At 45.8% G+C, this 19,037-nt stretch overlaps 1 long non-coding RNA gene across 1 annotated transcript; it reads right to left on the bottom strand.

Annotated features, from left to right (window-relative positions):
- Nucleotides 1-270: 270 nt before the first annotated feature.
- Nucleotides 271-2,185, bottom strand: LOC138493177 (uncharacterized). The gene is made up of 4 exons (XR_011276294.1): nucleotides 2,115-2,185; nucleotides 1,335-1,476; nucleotides 1,093-1,186; nucleotides 271-852 (listed from the first exon to the last, which is right to left on the bottom strand). It is a non-coding gene; the product is annotated as an uncharacterized lncRNA (long non-coding RNA).
- Nucleotides 2,186-19,037: the final 16,852 nt, after the last annotated feature.

Genomic DNA, 19,037 nt, shown 5'->3' with positions numbered 1-19,037 from the left:
GAAAGGACAGTCTCCTAATTAGACCTCCCTTTCATAAAGCTGCATGCCAAAAGCATAGTGCATACCTGTGCCCTTGCTGCACCCATCTCCTAACAACTAGAGCACCTGCTCTTCAATGGCACATGGCAGTTTCAAAGGTCACATGTGCATTCCTATAATATATACAAAGTATGTCAGTGGAAAGGTCAATTTAAGGAAGAATCCAGCTAAAGGACAGGGAGAGGGACTCCCAAATTCAGAACCACAGATCAGACCATACCAAAAACAGAATGATTAGAAAACATGAATGTTTTATTTAAATTTCATTGTTTTTTTTAAATACACATATTAAATCATGTTTATAGCTCATTATCTAAATATCAACATCTAATTTGGAAAATTGAAAAATATAATCAAACACGGTGTTTATCTAAAAACACGACTGATAATTCAGTCAATACTGGTTTAATGTAGCCAAGCAGTCTGAACAACATGCCGGTTGAAGGGGATCATCCGGCTAGCGATCAGAGGCTACGGCCACATTTGATAATATAAGAACAACCACAATTACATAAGCAAGGCAATGTTGGTTACTTCTGAAGTTGGAACTAACAAAGCGGGGGTGCCATACGTCAACTACTAAACTGTCATGACCTATTGAATACAGTGGGTCTGACATGCAAACAAACAGTAGTTTCGATGGTTCAGAGCATCTAAGCTGTTTTACAATTGATGCCCATCTTCTTCAGGACGGTGCACTCCCATCAAGATGTGTGCCACTGGATTTCATGATGTGGAAAACGGCGTATATAGGGCGATAATGCATTCAGCTGTGGAGATTTGTGCAAGCTGAATCCATAGTTTTCCCTAAAACTTCAAACAAAACAGAAAAACACAAACCCCAGTCAAACAAGTTCATAAATGAATTATACATTAAATGTAAAACTAAAAATAAAGTGCTGACACAAGCTAAAAATATGGTTTTGGTAAGAATGATCTTGTGGATACCGAACAGGATGAGCATCCCCCCTCCCCGCAAAAATTAGTCCGGCAAAAAGTCCTCCATGTTTGTTAACGGGAGAAAAGGGTTTAACAGTTAAATTCTTAATTTACCATTATCTCAACCTTGGAGTTGGTCATCTTTTCCCGAATATATACCCTGAGAAATAAATGTAGACCAGCAGAACCAATTCTCTAATAAGTAGAACTGCAAACAAAGAACAAAAACAGGTACATGTTATGATCACGGAGGGGTAGTGATTAACTGAAATCCTCTCCGAAAAATAATGGGAAACCACCAAGGTACAATCCCTCCCAAAGTGCCCATAGAATCAAAAAATGATTATTATGTTCACCTGAGTAAGAACAGACAGGGCGAAGAAAAAAATATATCTTGACATTATGTAGCAGATGACAGCTGGCTTTAAAGCGTCTGCAAAAAGGTGTCCTACCAGGGCAGAATGATATTCGCCATTGTTGTAATAAACACACCAGGAACTGAAATAGATAAATAAATAAATAAGCAATATGCCACCAATGCATTGGGTTTTCATGACAGATCATGCTTATGTTGTAATATTCAGCCTAATAACAGTCAAACTATATTCCTAAATGTATTCAAACATTTCAACAGATTGCACAAGGGATATAGTCACTGCCATGCTCATAAAAAATGGCGGCATTGCGAAACAAGCAAAAAAGACATTCCTAGGTGTCTGAGACGTTTTCAAAAACGTTTTCAATAGTGGGCTAAGGTAGAGAGTTTATTGTAACACCCGTGAAGAAATGGCGACATTGCCAGACATAAAAGATAGCAGCATCTGATGTAATGGCTAGCAATTTCCCAAATGTTAACAAAAGCCAAATATATCAGTGTAGGAACGGTTACCAAGATGATGCAACAACACGCAGTAAAAGCACGAGGCTAAAGAGGCACCCTACTGATCCCTCCCTCTCAAATGGCTACCGGCAGACAAAAGTATACAATTGCTGCTGTACCCGTAATTCAAACCTCGATGTGTGTTACTGTGCACACGTTCACTAAAAACACTGTGCCACAACTTTCAGCATATGGCTGTGAAACTTGCACGTGTTAATTGAACAAACAAACAAACGCCCCTACCGGCCCGACTTACCTGAATGATGTTAGCATCTGTAACTACACCCGTCCATGTCCCTGGGATCTCAAAGGATCTCCCAAAAGCCGTCTACAGAAGGAATTTAAATAGTCAAGTGGGCGGGTACTGGCATAATGCGTCATCCGCCTCAACAGTGTAATCAGCCTGATAAGACAACGCTGGACATGAAAAAACACGAGCCCAAGCCGAGAAGGAAAAGACCCCTTCCTTAATGCCATGCAGACTCAATTACACCAATTACAGCCTCGGCAGCAAATGCACGCGCCGCAAAATCACGAAATGTCAAGTCAAAATCCGCCCCATAGAGAGTAAGCCTTGCTTAAAGGCAGATTGAAATTACAATTTATTGAATAAATATTGAGCGTAATATTTGTATGTCTTAGAACAATGGATGCTATTAATAGAATGGTTGAAAAAGCACAATATGGAAAATGCATGAAAATATAAAGTAACAGGAAAAGAATATGTGTGTATGTACAAACTGCTTGAGAGAAACCCATGCAGAACTATAAAGTATCGACACTAACCAGGAAAGCCTTGAAATGAAAACAACAGTAGTTTATAGAAAAAAATAAAAATAAAATAAAATAAAATAAAATGAAGTGGTCTGTGCTACCAGAAGTGAAGCAACTAGAATAAAATCTACAGTAGTTTCGAAAGAAAACTAAAACTGAAGGTCAAATAAAATAAAATGATCTACAAAAGTCATAGTTCCAAAGTTATGCAAGTATAGTTGCAGTAGCAGCCCATTCTTCCTGTGAGTTAAGGCCTACTACATGACTTTGGGTGTTATAAATCCACCAGTTTTCTCGAATAGATAATCTATGGGCAGAAGTATGAGGGTCGAAACCTCTTACTTGTTCAATGGCCCACCAGCGTAAATCGCCACAATTGTGATGTTGTTCGGAGAAGTGAAGAGCAAGAGGGGATGTAAAATTACCAGTGCGGATCCTGGACTTGTGCTCAGAAATTCGGAGTTTCACGGGTCTAGAAGTTTTGCCAATATAGGTCTTATCGCAGGGACATGTAACTGCGTATGTAACATTTTTAGAGTTACATGTAGTGTGATCCCTAAGCTTCCATACCCTGTTATTGATGGTCACAGTGGTGGTGGCTGTGGTTGACCCACAGTGGCAACAATATCCGCATGGAAAATGACCCTGAACTTTATTCATGCCCCACATCTCAGTGATCCATAGAGTTCTGCATTAAATAATGTTTGCGACCTGATGAGGGCCCAGTAAAAGAACTATGTGAGCATGTGGGAGAAAGTGCATATCGAGAAAAGGGCTGAAACACATGTTGACATTTAGAACAAGACCCGTTTGTTTGGGTTCTTGTCTGTCCCACACATAAACAATATCATGCAAAATGAAAAGTCACTCAATACTAACGCCCAATCACATGCTATAGATTTGAATATTTGTGAGATGTTGATTGTTATGGTTTTTATGAAAGAGAAAACAATAAATGAGCTTTGTTGTATTATTCTCTTTCTCCGATGCTGTGCTTATAGTTTAGTAAACTTTAGAATTGATATTAGTGTGTGCACACTTTCATGTCTAGTGCTAAGGGAGGGGAAACCAGTTTCCTGATGTTGATTAATGGGGTGTGTTTGTGGGACAGAATGCCATCTGGCGAGGGTGTGGAAGCCCTGGCTTTTTTATTTTTAATAATTATAAAATGTTGCAGGTCATTTTATTTCTGAAAGGACAGTCTCCTAATTAGACCTCCCTTTCATAAAGCTGCATGCCAAAAGCATAGTGCATACCTGTGCCCTTGCTGCACCCATCTCCTAACAACTAGAGCACCTGCTCTTCAATGGCACATGGCAGGTTCAAAGGTCACATGTGCATTCCTGACAGCTACTGTGATCCAAAGTCACTGCAGACAGAGGCTGCAGTTTAACATCTGAACCTCTAATTTAAATGTCACATTTGGGGCCTTATCCATCTGGTGGCAGGGTAAACCCTATCAATAAGCTATACCTGGTTATGGTATAGTGCTCTTTAGGAGCACACAATTATTAAATCCATACTAATTTGATATCATACAAGTATCAACCCAGTGAGGTCAGACTAGCTATTTGAGCCCACAATGCTTTCATGGAAGCTTAGCTGTCTGCAGAGTTCACACTGAGACAATAGGGATGATGCTGTTTTCCTTTGACTCCTCTTAGGCCACAGGAGCTCCTCCCAGGAGGTCTCCTCAGAACCCTGCTTCAAACGAGCATTCTCAGAACGAAGGCCAGCCTCACACTAGGGTGCTGCACCCTAAAGGGCTTTTGAAGTGCAGGCTTCGGTAAGGGGGAAAACTAGAGGAGCCAGAGAGGGTGCCCTGGACCGCAGAAAAGTACCTTCCTGCCCCTCTATTTCCAGCTGAACAAGGCACTCTAGGTGGGATGCAATAATCACTTGTTACAGCAACAGGAACTAGACCTCTTAGTGTGGGCTTAGGTATGTGCAGCTTCCTGTGAACTTTTGCCTTTATAAGCAAGGGGTCTCAAATGCTTAAATGTGAAACATGTCAATGCTGCTACAAAAGCAATACCATCCAGGGGTTCCTGTAAGGGTCGTGTGTGCGGGGGGTGCGGGGGAGGCCGCCTGAGATAAGACCCCAGTGGGAGGTTGCCACTGCTGGAAGTCTCTGCAGAGAGGAAATGTTTGCTTCGCACTCTAAGTAATGAGCCAAGTCCAGGACTTATCTGCGACATTTAGAGAGCACACAATGATGGAATCCACTGTCTCGAGGCAATGCACACTGACAAGCAGCCTAAGAGGCTAGCTGTACTAGGCAGTGTGAGCATATTGCATTGACGAGCAGTGTGATGAGCTCGTAAACTGGTGGGCAGTGTGAGAAGTGCCGCTGGTCCCAGTGTGAGCAGCTGGCATGTTTGATCGTTGGGGGGACACTGCACTGATGAGCAGTGCGAGGAGCTTGAAGTGGCGCTGCAGCTTAGGGACAGTTTCAAACGTTTTCATTGCCAGCCGTCTCGGATGTTTGCAGAAGCAGGCGATGAGATGAGCTGGCACTGGGGTAGTCTGAGAGTCTGTCACTAATGATACTGGGTAGAATTTTTAAATTTCATTTACACACTATCGTTTCTACAGAACCTTCTGTGCAAAAGGCAGAGAAAACAAGCATTGGCATTGCCAACAGTTTGGGTTTTTCTTTAGGCATGGCAGAGGCACTTGTCAGGTACTGCCAGAGTAGAATTCACCAGACATTGATGGTAGCAAGTGCAAAAGGGAGGAGAGCTCAGGGGCAACGTGCTCGCCTTGGAAGCAAGACGACACGAAGCACCACAGGTTCGATCCCCGGGTCCGCACTTAGAAACCTATGGGTTTTAAACGCATTATAAATGACCAATCATATCATATCAAAATGGTGCGAATATCAGGCATCTAATAGCAGTGCTTGGCAAATGCCCAATGCATACATGCAAACCAAAACCGTTGGCTTTGCCAATGCTTGTTTTAATTATGGCATTGCTCATCTGCTCAATGTACGAGGATATCATCCTGGAATTACTTTACTTTTTGGATCAGTCTGGTCATTGGCCTTTGAACAACTAATGTTCTGGATCACAACCTGAGGGCAAGCAGGTGTATTGGAATGTGCGGAACTCAGAAACGAAAGCAATGAGAGATTAAGAGTTGGATGGTTCTCACTTCTTAAATCCAGTTTTGTGAATACCCTGGCTCCAGGCTACAAGAGTACCAGCGCTGTGATGTTGGGAAGTGGGGAATTATCGCATAATATCATCTGGAAGAGGGTGCGCTGGTAGACTCACAAGTTCAATCAATTGATGTCCTTCTTGCAGGTCACATGGAATTCAGACATTCTGTCGCATGAACAGGTTCCCTCGCTCAGAACGTTCTCTAGTATCTTCTCAAACTGTTCTCGGGGAGTCACTGAACCTAGTCACGCTCTTTGGTTCACTGGATACTGCTTTTCTTCAGCCTGATTTCATGCACGTTCAATTTGAGTGGCGCAATGGAGGGTTTGCAATCCTTCTTGTTTCTCTTTAGAATGTCTTCCAGGCAGGGTGTTGCTAGGTCTGGAAAAGATCAGGAGCTAAGCTAATGTAGGACTGGCGGGATTCGGGCCAAGGTATAGCCTTGTGGTTGTAGTCCCTGAGCTTCTATCTGGGACTTCAACCAAAAGACCCAGTGCTATAGCTCCCTCAGGACCCCCCAACCCCCAGCAACGCCTCTGCTTCCAGGCATGTGCAGCCTCGTTAACTGCCCATTTGCACTGGGGTTGAGTTTTATGGTTAGCTGGCTTTGGTAAAGCCAGCTCAGTATGGAGTCTCCTCTGTCTGTGTGTGGTGTGCGCCCAGCATTGGGTCCTTCTCTGTGTGATACGGAGCTTGCACCTGGTGTATCATAGGAGCTTGATTTCGGATTCCCTATGACCACCATGGTAGGAGCTTGTTCCGCTCAATCTGGAATGCTCGTTTCCCCAGGGAATAATGTGCAGGCGATCAAGAGATCAGCTCTGTAGTCTGACATCATTCTCACTACCTCACCATGGAACCTGAGATTGAAGTGCAGCTTAATATGCCAGCATTGTGTGGGTTTTGCAGTTAGATTTGCCACTTTCCTTGCAGGAGATTCTTCGCTTTCGCCGGATTTTGCCTCTTCACGAGGGTGTCTCTTTGTTTACCACACTTTGGTGAAAGGGTGACTTCTCTGAGAGACAGGGCAATTTCTGCCGTGTCCTGCGCCCTCTTTGCTGCTGGTCTTGCTTGAGGGACTGCTGCAGGTTAGCGTGCTATGTGAGGCCTCCTCGGCTCATGCATCAGGTGCCTGGGCTTCCTGGCACCTTCTGGAACTTCTCCTCTTTGCCCTCACTGCCAGATCTGTTTTTGTAATCAAAAAAGAAAAGGTGTCCCGACAGGAAAAGATGCAGGCCCTAACAGTGGAGTAATTCACTGTCTGCTGTCTCCATTTACATTTGCTGGAGAAAGAATCACTCCTAGCTGTGCGCATCTACTTGCTACCTCGTGTGTAGTTCTGATGGTGGCTCTATACGCAAAGGGGGGGCCTTCCTCACGTGCTGTTAAATAACACGCGAATGTAAATGGAGACAGCAGACAGTGAATTACTTCATCCGCATCTTTTCCTGTCGGGACACCTTTTCTTGTTTGATTACTTGTTTACAATCCCAGCCCCAGACAGAGTAGGCAGTTGCCCTCTAGTTTATAAATATCTGTTTTTGTAGCATGATGCTGTAGCTCTTGCTTGTTCTGTGTAGAAGCCTCATTAATGCTTGTTTTGCTCTGCATCAACCTTTATTCCATGTTCTTTTGAGGGCATTAGACCACAATCAAGCCTCTTATCATACTCTCAAGACTCTCCCCAAACTTGCATATGAGTGACAAACAAGCATTGGCGCCACAAATTCGGTGATGGACAATGCATCCATTTATTCTCTTTGAGACCACACGTCTTTTTCAGCCTTCTTATCAGTGCTTAATTTGTGGGGTTGTTTGCCAGCGATCAGCCTGGCACTATCTTTTAACCCCCTGCACTTAATGTCTCAGACTCACTTTAATTATGAAGTGGTGATAGTCAGTGCACCCTTCAACCACATTGAGCTTGTGCGAGCTTTAGTGTAACCCCAAATATGTCGACACTGTGGGGAGCAGCTATGGGTGGTGGCAGCAGTGGCGGGAAACTGCCCACCCGCATTTTCAGAGGAGTGCTAGAAAATATTTGGGCCCTGGAACTTATTTTTTTTTAACAAATGAAGCACTGCTTCTTGTGGTGGCTTCATATGTTTCTGTTATCGTGGTGCCACCAGAGCCTTTCTCCACTGCAGTACCTTAAATACATGCTGACCTTCCATTCCAACACATTGACTACCAGGGGTGCTTTTCTTTTCCCAACAGCATCTTGTGTATCTGATTCTCCCATGTACACTTCGCAGTTGCCCTATGGCTGCTGCCGCTCAACTGGTGGGGATGGAAAGCTCTGAGAGGTGATACATGTTGCTTCCTTGAGGTTTCGGATCTTCCTGGTCTATCTTGGGGGTTTGGTTACTCAATTTCCTGAAATGGCTTGTTGCCTTTACTGTTAGAGTCTTCCTCTGGGACTGCATTCTGTGTCCCCCCTTGGGGGCCTGATTATTTGGCTTGTGCACCGATGAAGAGAATGTGGCGAATATACGCACTGCGGCACCGGTTTTGCAGCTCATGTTACACAGAATGGAACTACTTTTGCCCCAACCCATACCACTTAAAAATATGTTTGCTTTCTGACAAGAATGATACAGTCTGATTTGCGTGCATGCGACATAAAAAGAAATATATCTTGCCTTAAATAAAGTCTAATTGTTCACATTGAAAAATTGGAGCAACATATTTGTTTGTCCCTTATTGTAGGACCAGAGAAAGTCTATCAGCAATAATGCTGGCAGAATATCCTTAGGTAAGAATATTGCACGAGGCTCCTTATTAATTCACTGATGTTTCTTTGTTATCACGTTTGTCCTGTTTACCTTACACAGGGTTTTCTTGATAAACTTATGTCGTCGATACCTGTATCGACCAAGGCGAACCAGCCTATGCACTTTTCCCTAAAACATTAAAAACGTTGTTGTTCAACAAATATTTGTAAACTTTGGACTGCCCTGCCTACTCTGATCTTAACTCACGATCTATGATTTAACGCATCTACCTTTGATATGATTCACCTCCTAAGATGTAATGTAAGCGCTTTCTTGTAATGACTCAAGTTCTATGATACAATGTAACTACCACACTATTGTACATCGAGTCCTAACTATGTACCCTTAGCGCTGTGATACCTCTGGGTTTGGGCATTACAGCAAATACAATAAATAAATAAACCTGCTTTGAAATAAATGACCCCTCTTAGTCGATCAGATGTTGTGTACCCAGAGGATAATGGCAGTCCATTGATGAAACTGAACTATATGTAAAAAAAACAGAGTAATTTGGGAAAAGCGAGTCCACTCTGTAATAAAGTCTCTTGTGGTGCACTTAATTCCAAGGTCACCCATAATGCTCAAGACGGTATGTTTTTGTCGAAACAACACTAATAGATTGCCAAGAAAATTGATATTGATTTCCTACCACGTCATTTAATAAATCAAAGCCTTGTATAAACTGCTGGAGTATATGTCATTAAGTAACAATGTAGACTTGATCCGGTGATGGAGCTGATGCACATCATGAGAATTATCGATTGGTGGCACCGACCGATGTGTGTGGATTGTAATCATATAGGATCATAGGAACGGATCAACTGAGACCTAACACTTTAAGCTACTCATCGAAAACGGATACTACGCACTCTGATCTGTGGGCCTCATTAAGCAACATGTTGTTATCTAGAATGTGTCTTCCAGTAAAACATTCCAGGTGGAGCGAGACAGATCAAATGAGATTAGATCTTTCCGAGACTGCACCCCGCGTTACATGGTGCTTCAATTGAGTCAGCCTGACCTAGTTCTTCTGAGCTGCTCTAGATCACCCCTGACCTACTGCGCGCTCAGTAAAGGCAAAAGAAAGCACCATTGGGTTTATAGTGAGTGAAGCCCATAACACTGGGGAGTCGGTAGGGATGGCAATGCTTAGAATACTATGAAGAACCTTTCTTTTCCAGACAGATATGGTTGGAATTCCTTTAATGTGCTTTTGTATTTTGATTTTGGAAATCGCAGAATTAGGGAAAAGACTGGAAGGATGTAGGTTTCCTGTGGTAGGTATTTAAAGGGAACATTGGAGGACAATCAGATAAATAAAGGGGATTGGTAGGAGGGGAATTGGGCCCATTCATGGACCAAAAGAAATGTCATCACATTGCTATCAGTGAGTAATAATAATACGACCTGGGCCATGGCATGTTAGATTTGTCAAAGTCCCCTTTTTATCTCCAGGAATACGTCAGAGTGCATGCAACGATGTTCAAATGACTCTGGGGCAGGTTAGTGAGGAGGATCAATCCAACGCCCCACTGCAATCAAAGAATCATTTCCCCTTTTCCAAATTCCCGATTCAGTGGATGCTCTTCATATTCCTGCTGGCTCCCAAATAACCCTAAGTGCTGTCTAGCATTTATTCCCCAGTATGCCCCCCAAATGATCCCCAGGGAATGCCTTTGATTCGATCCCCTGAATGCCCCCAAAGGATCCCCAGGGAATGTCTTTGATTCGATACCCTGAATGCCCCCAAAGGATCCCAAGGGAATGCCTGTTATTCGATCCCCTGAATGCCTCTCAAATGATCCCAAGGGAATGCCTTCGATTCGATCCCCTGAATGCCCCCAAAGGATCCCCAGGGAATGCCTTTGATTCGATCCCCTGAATGCCCCCAAAGGATCCCCAGGGAATGCCTTTGATTCGATCCCCTGGATGCCCCCAAAGGATCCCAAGGGAATGCCTGTTATTCGATCCCCTGAATGCCTCTCAAATGATCCCAAGGGAATGCCTTCGATTCGATCCCCTGAATGCCCCAAAGGATCCCCAGGGAATGCCTTTGATTCGATCCCCTGAATGCCCCCAAAGGATCCCCAGGGAATGCCTTTGATTCGATCCCCTGAATGCCCCCAAAGGATCCCCAGGGAATCCCTTTGATTCGATCCCCTGAATGCCCCCAAAGGATCCCAGGGAATGCCTTTGATTCGATCCCCTGAATGCCCCCAAAGGATCCCAAGGGAATGCCTGTTATTCGATCCCCTGAATGCCTCTCAAATGATCCCAAGGGAATGCCTTTGATTCGATCCCCTGAACGCCTCTCAATGATCCCCAGGGAATGCCTTTTATTCGATCCCCAAAATGCCTCTCAATGATCCCCAGGGAATGCCTTTGATTCGATCCCCTGAACGCCTCTCAATGATCCCCAGGGAATGCCTTTTATTCGATCCCCAAAATGCCTCTCAATGATCCCCAGGGAATGCCTTTGATTCGATCCCCTGAACGCCTCTCAATGATCCCCAGGGAATGCCTTTTATTCGATCCCCTAAATGCCTCTCAAATGATCCCCAGGGAATGCCTTTTATTCGATCTCCTGAATGCCCCCAAATGATCCCCAGGGAAAGCCCTTGATTCCATCCCCTGAACGCCTCTCAATGATCCCCAGGGAATGCCTTTTATTCGATCCCCTGAATGCCTCTCATTTAGTCTCTGTGGGGCCTCTCATTCAATTCCACAGGGTGCCTCCCATTACAGCTCCATACCTGTTCTAATTTTAATTCTCTTAATGCCCCCATGTCTGAGGTGGGCGAAAGGCACCTACAAGAGAGAGCACAACACACATCCCTCAAACCCACTACCACACAGCAATAAAAAATAGAGGGCAAAAACACAATATTGCAACTTGCAAATAAGAACACTTCGGGCGTTAGTAGTGTATAACCAAATGAACCATTTCATTCCACAAAGAACACCTTAATTAAAGCCACTACAAACATCAATAAGTATTACCGTGGGGATTAGTCACCAAAAAGAGTACGGCACGCAAATCATTTCCTGTACATTCCCACAATACACCTATTATCTGCTGTCTCAGTCTGTGGAATATCAGGCCTTGGTGTGCAAAAGTGCTGATGCTGAGAGAGATCCTCTGGGGTGTGATGCTGCTCACGCATTCCCAAATAAACCCTAAAGATCAGGGATCTGCAGCCTTTCCCTCTACAGATGTTTTGGACTACAACTCCCATCATCCCTAACCATCACATTCAATAGCCAGATATCATGGGAATTGTTGTCCGGAACACCTGGAGAGCCAAAGGTGGCAGACCCCTGCTGAAGCTGGTGAGGTGGAGCAGTGATATGTGTTCATAATGAGGAGGCAGTGGTCTGTTGTTGTGCAGGGCTGAAGTATCGTCAAATCGTGCTTTCAGATCAAACATCAGGCCTTGTGGTGTCACTTGGTGTGAAATAGGCCCTGCATTGGCACAAGGAAATGAGCTTTGACCTATTATGCCCTGCAAAGTACAAAGGGATTCGGTAAACCCTGGCTTAAAATATATGGCTGCAAGTAAGAGGCAATGGTGCTTTTTAATGGACACAGGCCATATTTTGGGGGAAATGCTGAAATGCCAGAAAGGGGGGGCACAGCTAAAACCTTGACTGTGCTCATTCAGCACCTGAGGCCTTACCTCCCTTTAATGATGCTTTGTGAGGGTACGCAATTTGCCCATTTAATGCTGCTTCACTGCCGGATAGTCTTGTAGCATGGAAAAGTCTTCCAAAGGTTTCCAATAAATGGAAGTTAGTTTTCATCTGACTGTGCAGTTAATGCATCAGTGGTGTAATCTGTGGATGAGCCCTTCTTTTGCTTTGCCTAGCATAGATGGCTTAGCTCCTGCGTGGAGTATCCTTCCCCCTTTAATGTCTGCCAGTTTAAGGAAGAAAACGTGAAAATACCCATAGGATCTGTGAAGGCCTCTGCTACCCACAGGGTAATAGTCTTTTAAGGAAACAATAGGTACTAAGATTAGGGGTCGGCTTTATGGGATCACAGAGTTCCACTTCAAGGTGTTTCATTTTCTCTCAGCACCAGCTCTGCGACTTTGGCACGCCGCTGTGCAATCTTCTCACTAACCCCTATGTGAAAACATTTCTGGTGATAACATTGGTGGAATTTTTTTTTGTTTTAAACCAATTAACTGCCTGGAAAAATGATTCTAAAGGGATTCCCCATGCATCTATGACGAGCAATCTGGCCTTGGCACTTTTAATGCTTTTTGACATTTTGTGGATGCTTCAGTAAATCAGAAAGTGCCATCCTTATTTTTAAAATCTTTCTTTGGTTCAGCCCGTTGGTCCATATTCCTGCCTGTCTACAGGGATTTCAGAGTTTTAAGTCGGACTAAAGGTTTTTAGCCCTCTTTCATCAAACTTTGCCTCCATACCCACAGAACCATGCAAAATCAACTAAACAACCATTTACCCTTTCTTATCCAGGACTAAAAAGAATTCTGAACAGCGGAGCCATCATATGCAACAAAGACCAGAGACAAAGAACCCGGTGTAAATTCACACTGAGCAGTCACTTCCATACAGTCACTGTCCTACACTGCACATCCCCTGTCCCGAAATGTAATGGCTTGGAGATCTTTTGAGGTGTGTTCCACAGTGGTTTCATTTAGAACGTACAAGACACAACACAAATCTGAAAGATTGTTGTGGTGGCTAAGGAAATGGTCTTTTGGGTAACTGGTTGCTAGAGGTGAAACTCATGAGCCATCCGTGTTCATGATCGGACGCCATCACAGCAGACATACGCCTCATGCACATTTATTTCAGATTTGATTTTCTCTCTATTTCTCTGGAAGCAGTTCTCTTAAATTGCCTTATCCCCGGTTCACTATGAGTGCGTAGCTGAAGGTGAATGGCAAATATGGTCCTGTTGTTACACCAAAAGTGGTTTGGGTCTATTTGACCTAAAACATTTGACCTAATCACATTTGATTGAATTTATTTGACCTTTTTTTTGGTCTAAAATGTGGAGGCAGACCCCCGCAAACCCCACCCACTTTACCTCAACCTAATCTATACCCTTACACAACCCCATATATATATATTTAATTAAATTTGGCCAAATAAAGGTAAAAAAAAATTCCGTCAAATGTTTTTAGGTCAATTATGCTAATACCCCAAAAGTCAGGCGGATTACCGCAATTCTGGCTATAGTATGGGCAGCCAGAATGCAGCAGAAGCATCTGCTTCACCTCTTGAATTATTTCCTTTACGCTTCTCAATGGGTGAAGCAGATGGATTGGTTGTCAATCATGAAGCAATGTAGTACGCGGTGAGTCAAACACACTCTTGGACGTTTTGCCTTAATTGATTGATTGATTGATATTTTATTTCCATCGTGCTCGTACACAAGTGTTTCAGAGCGCGACAAGGCAAGGGAGGGGAACAGGGGAGAACAAAACAGCGATCTTATTAGGCCTAGTGACATTGAGAACGCGCAAGTGCATGAGAGAGGGGGAGGGGAAAAGTGCATGGAAGGTGGAGAGGTGGAAAGTGCAAAGCAGAGGAGAAACAGATAAATAACAATAAATAACTAATAAAGGCAACAAACAGTGGTAATGCAGCCAGCAATTTGCAAGTGCTAGGATTAAGGCAGCAGACAGGGTAGGCCTGATAAGTGAGGGAAGAAAAAGGGGGGGCTGTATGGGTACAGATACAGACCCCAGTGCAAGGGGTGGCCTGGAGCCAGTGCAGGAGGGTGGCAGGATGAGAAGGTACCTGGGCCCAAAAGACAGAGGGTGGCCAGGTGCACGGTCCCAAGAGAGAACAGATCAGCAGGGGAGAGGGGGAGCGAAGGCAAAAGAAAAAAGGAAGGTCTTGAGGTTCTTCCGGAACCAGAGATGGCTCTCCTCAAGTTTTAGAGTGGCAGGGAGGCTGTTCCAGAGGGAGACCCCAGCTGAAGACAGAGATCTACCCCCAGCTCGTTTCTTAGAAGAACGACTGACCCTGAGTGAGTTGGAGGTAGAGGAGCGAAGAGCTCGAGAGGGGAGGTATTTGCGGAGGGATAGCTGAAGGTATTTTGGACCCAGGCCCCAGAAAGCCTTGTGGACAATCCAGAGGGTTTTGATTTTAATCTTTTCATCCACTGGGAGCCAGTGGAGAGATTTCAGAGCTGGAGAGATACGATCCCAGGGCTTGAGGCCAAGGACAAGTCTCGCAGTCCTGTTCTGGATTAGTTGCAGAGGGTGGAGAGTAGAGGCAGGTAGATTTAGAAAGAGGCTGTTACAATAGTCCAAGCTAGAGAGAACCAGAGCTTGAGATACCATGAGCTTCTGGGGGAAGGAGAGGAAAGGCAGAGTACCTCTGAGAAGGTGCAGTCGGAAATTTGACTTTTTAGAGACCTCAGAGATGTGGGCGGAGAAGGAAAGGGTGGAGTTAAAGATGACCCTGAGGTTCTTAGCCTCGCAGGTGGGGGTAGGAGGAGGGCCAAGGGAAGCCGGCCAGAGAGTGAGGGGAAAGGATGGTGAAGGTGTGCCGATGAAGGACTTAAACAATGACAATGGAATGATTTCCACAAATTCAATCAGTTAATTCAGACATCACCCCACATTGGGCGCATGGGCCAGTAACATTCCGCCAGCTGGAGCCCAAGGAGGTGAATGCAGTGGTGATCGCAATTGGCACACCAAGACTCCCATAAAGTATTATTCAACCATGGCAAATGGGCTTTGCACTTAACACAGAGAAACCAGATGGCCAACACCACAAACAATGAAAAAAGGGAATAAGCCTATTTTCTATTTCTATGGCAACCATGATGGAGCGCTGTTGCAGGTTGGAGCACAAGGTGGCAATGGTAAGTTCCAGTGGTGGGCGAAGGTTGTATTGTATGGGACTTACGGGGAAGGCCCTGGACAGTGGGTGGAGAAAGAAATGGGTCTGGAGAGAGGTGCTGGGGGCCAGGACAATAATTTGTGCGGTGATCGTTGGTTCACACTCATGATCCCTGTTGCATGTCAGCCCTCCTGGGAGCATAGTAGTTCCCAAGACTTCTGCGTGAGTCACATGGTGTTAAGTCATTTTCAGCTTGTCAGTCTAACAAAGAGCTGACTCCGGTGTAGTTATTTGGAGCACCATGCTGGTGCTACACCGACTGCAGCCGGCCAATGGCGGGGCTTTGCACGTGGACAGTGCCCGAGCTGGGCAACACCGTCCCCCCTGATGATATCTGCTGTGTGAGCCCGGCAACTGGTGCAACCCTGGCCTGGGTTCCCCCAGAGTCTGAGCTGTGGTGTGCTGACAAGAGGGGAGGCCTGGGGGCACATACAACACCAAAGGTTCATGCTCCAAGCCCCGTGAAGTGCGGAATCACCATGCTCTGCTCTGGAAGCAGAAAGCATCTCAACAAAGTTCATCTCTATGTCAGTAAGGGTGGCACTAACGGCCCTTGAATGCCCTACGGGTGACAGGCCAGCAGGCATTCATACACCAAAGAGAAATGTGCATTGCCGGCAGTTCCCCGTAATAAAAGAAGAAGTGGCATCAGCCACGCTGGCAGTGAATGTGCAGCCTGCCAGAGCCCGAGAATCGATGCAGGGGAGCAAGGCACACGCTCCATGTCGTTGGAAAGGGAAAGGGCCAGGGAAAGTGATGGCGTCCCAGGCTGCATGTGCAAGAATGGTGGTACGATCATCCCACTCGGTCCAGCCGGTGCAAGTAGAGCCCCCAAGGTGATCCGGGGTCCCACAGGGGTGGTTGGCAAGTGTGAATATAAAAGGAGGCACTCTGCATTTGAGGACCGTCAGTACAGTGACAATGGCCCGTGCAAGACACTGGGCCCAATGGAAGGTGTGCTGGCTGCAGGATATAAGAAGGAGGGAAAAAGGGTTGCAGCTCTTGCGTGTGCTTGTGCGCCCTATAATGTCAGCAATGCCCGAAGGATGAACAGCTGTGTGCCCTGGGGCGGGATCGGACATGGAGGGGGTGCTGGGCCAGCTGGCCTGCGCCCGCTCTGGCCCTGGAGAGCGCTCCTGCCCAGAGGTGGATGGGGAAATTGCTCTGGGATCGGAGCAAAGAAGGAAAAAAAAAGAAAAATGGAACAGAGGCCTGCAGCAGCCCCCAGAGTAACAAAGTATCAGGGCATGGCCTATGATCACCGGCCCCACAGTGGAGGACAAAAGAACAACAAAAAAAACGATGGAAGCAGGCCCGCGGCGGCCCCGAATAACCATAGGCTGAGTAGTGTGGGTTCACTTTGCTTCTCTTACCAGATCCCTACCTAAGTAATAAATCACAGACAACGTATGTGTATGGAAAAGTTGTAGGCCGTAGGCATTTTATTTTCTTACAGAAAATACAACACAACAAAATAATTACACTGCCATATGCTTTTGGGCACATTGTGTCCAGTCCCGAAGTTGCCCAAGGCTCCTCCTGAGTCCTTGTTATCCCTGAGCCTTTATTCCTGGGCACATGCCGCCACACCAGAGCGGGTGTTCATTACGCCCGCTCAGGTCCCCCCAAAAGCACCCTACCTACAACCCCGTTCCTGGAGTGCCCTAAAAATGTTGTTGGAAAAAAACCCCATCCCTTTCCTTGATAGGTGCACCCCATCCTGGTGAAACATGTCCGGATTGTTCCGGTTTAAGCCATGTCTTATGAAATGCAGCCCTGTGCTCTTGCAGTACTTTTCTACTGATTTATTTAGTTTCTTTCTGGCTATTTCAATTGCGTGCCTCTTCTGTGCCCCATACGAGACCCTTCTTGGTATTATCTCTGACATAAAAATCTCGGTTTTCCACCAGCTGCGGGCTATGCTATGCAGCGACTCGCAGATGTTCCTTTGTAATTTACCCCTGCTTGTGCTCACCAGGTCGTTCCCCCGAGATGTATAACCAGGCACTCGGGGGGGGTCCCTGAAACCTATCAGGTCCGACAGTCTGTCGTGGATGTCCTCCCAGTGCATCCCCGGGCGGCCCCACCAAGACGTAATTCTGTTCCTGAAATGTAGTCCTTGCTTCACCTCTTCCAGCCACCTGCCCGCCCGGGTCACGAAAGAGTGGCCCACTATCAATGTCGATTTTTATGGTCCGGCCTCTGTGGAAACGGGGGAGATAAGTGTCATATCAGTTCCTCCCTTATGTATTTTTTAAAACATTGCGACTTCCATCCCCCAATTCTTCTCACCCCCTTTGCTCCTAGGCCCCCCGCCCATGCAGAGGTTGCTGCCCCTATCCTGAAAGAGTGTGTCCCAAATTCGGCCGGATACCATCCTGCTTTCGCCACCGCCTGTTTCAATACTGCCTGAAACTGGTACCTGCTGAGTGTGCTGCCGTCCCTATGAATTAATAACTGTCCGTCGACATCTGGTCGCCGATCTAGGAATTCTTGGGTGATGCATCTGGGACAGTGGTCCTTCTCTCTGATACAATTGAGATCTATTGCTCTCCCCTTCCCCGTTTGGTCTGTCTTAGATTTCCTTAGCATTATAGACATACCCTTGATACCCATACTAACGTCTTTCCTTGCCAGGCCGTCTGCTTCCCCCATATTCCTGGCCACCAGTTCCCCTATTCTGAAAGCTCCATAGTATGCTAGTGCAAATGCTGCCCTGAACAGCGCGGTTTCGTACGTGCTGCTGCTTGTGTCTTGCAGCACTTTTAACAGAATTATCAATTTCCCAAAATTTACCGGCCTTCTGCTATCTGGTTTCTTCCCCTCTAACTTCGCCCATCCCCTCATAGCGTATTTTATCTTAGCGCTATCAGTCGGGTCCGGTTTGCCACTTTTGTGGTATATGCCCGCCGCCAGGTGCGCTGCTGCCCAGCTTTTCTTTTTCCCTTTGGCAAATGCCCCTTCGAGAAATTCACAACTGTTTTCCGTTGACATTTTTTCCACCTCTTTTACACCTGTTTCCACCAACACATCTTTTACATGCTTTTCGTACTGCTTACCCGTTTTGTACGTCAGGGCATTTCTGGTCAGCTTGTCGATGACCCTTTCTTTTCTCCATTCATCTCCCACTTCTTTTGAGTCGACTTTGTGGCCAACCGTGCTTTCCTTTCTAGTGCCTCCAACGGGACCCATGCCTTCCGCGGCATGGGCGTTCTTTCCTTGTCGGCGTCCAGTCCCAGCTCCCTGAATTTCTCACACTGAAAGCGAGAGATTGCATCAGCCACCACATTTTCTTCCCCAGTGATATGCCTCACCTTTATGCATGTATTCATTTTTAGGCTTTCCAGTGTGATTGCCCTAATTAATTCTAATACTATCATGCATGACGCACTTCCTTTGTTTAACACGTGCACCACCGCCATGTTATCTGACCATACTGCCAACTCCTTGTTCCCTAGCTCTTCCCCCCATGCGCATAACGCGACCCATATCGGGAAGAGCTCCAGCAGCGTTATGTTCTTTGTCCATGCCGCCACTTGCCACGATTTTGGCCACTTGCCTGCACACCATTTT

Source organism: Ambystoma mexicanum, chromosome 10 (genome assembly GCF_040938575.1).
Source record: "Ambystoma mexicanum isolate Mex_15411 chromosome 10, UKY_AmexF1_1, whole genome shotgun sequence".
Lineage (NCBI taxonomy): Eukaryota > Metazoa > Chordata > Amphibia > Caudata > Ambystomatidae > Ambystoma > Ambystoma mexicanum.
Note: the sequence above shows the minus strand (reverse complement) of the source record. Positions and strands in the feature narration are given on the sequence as shown.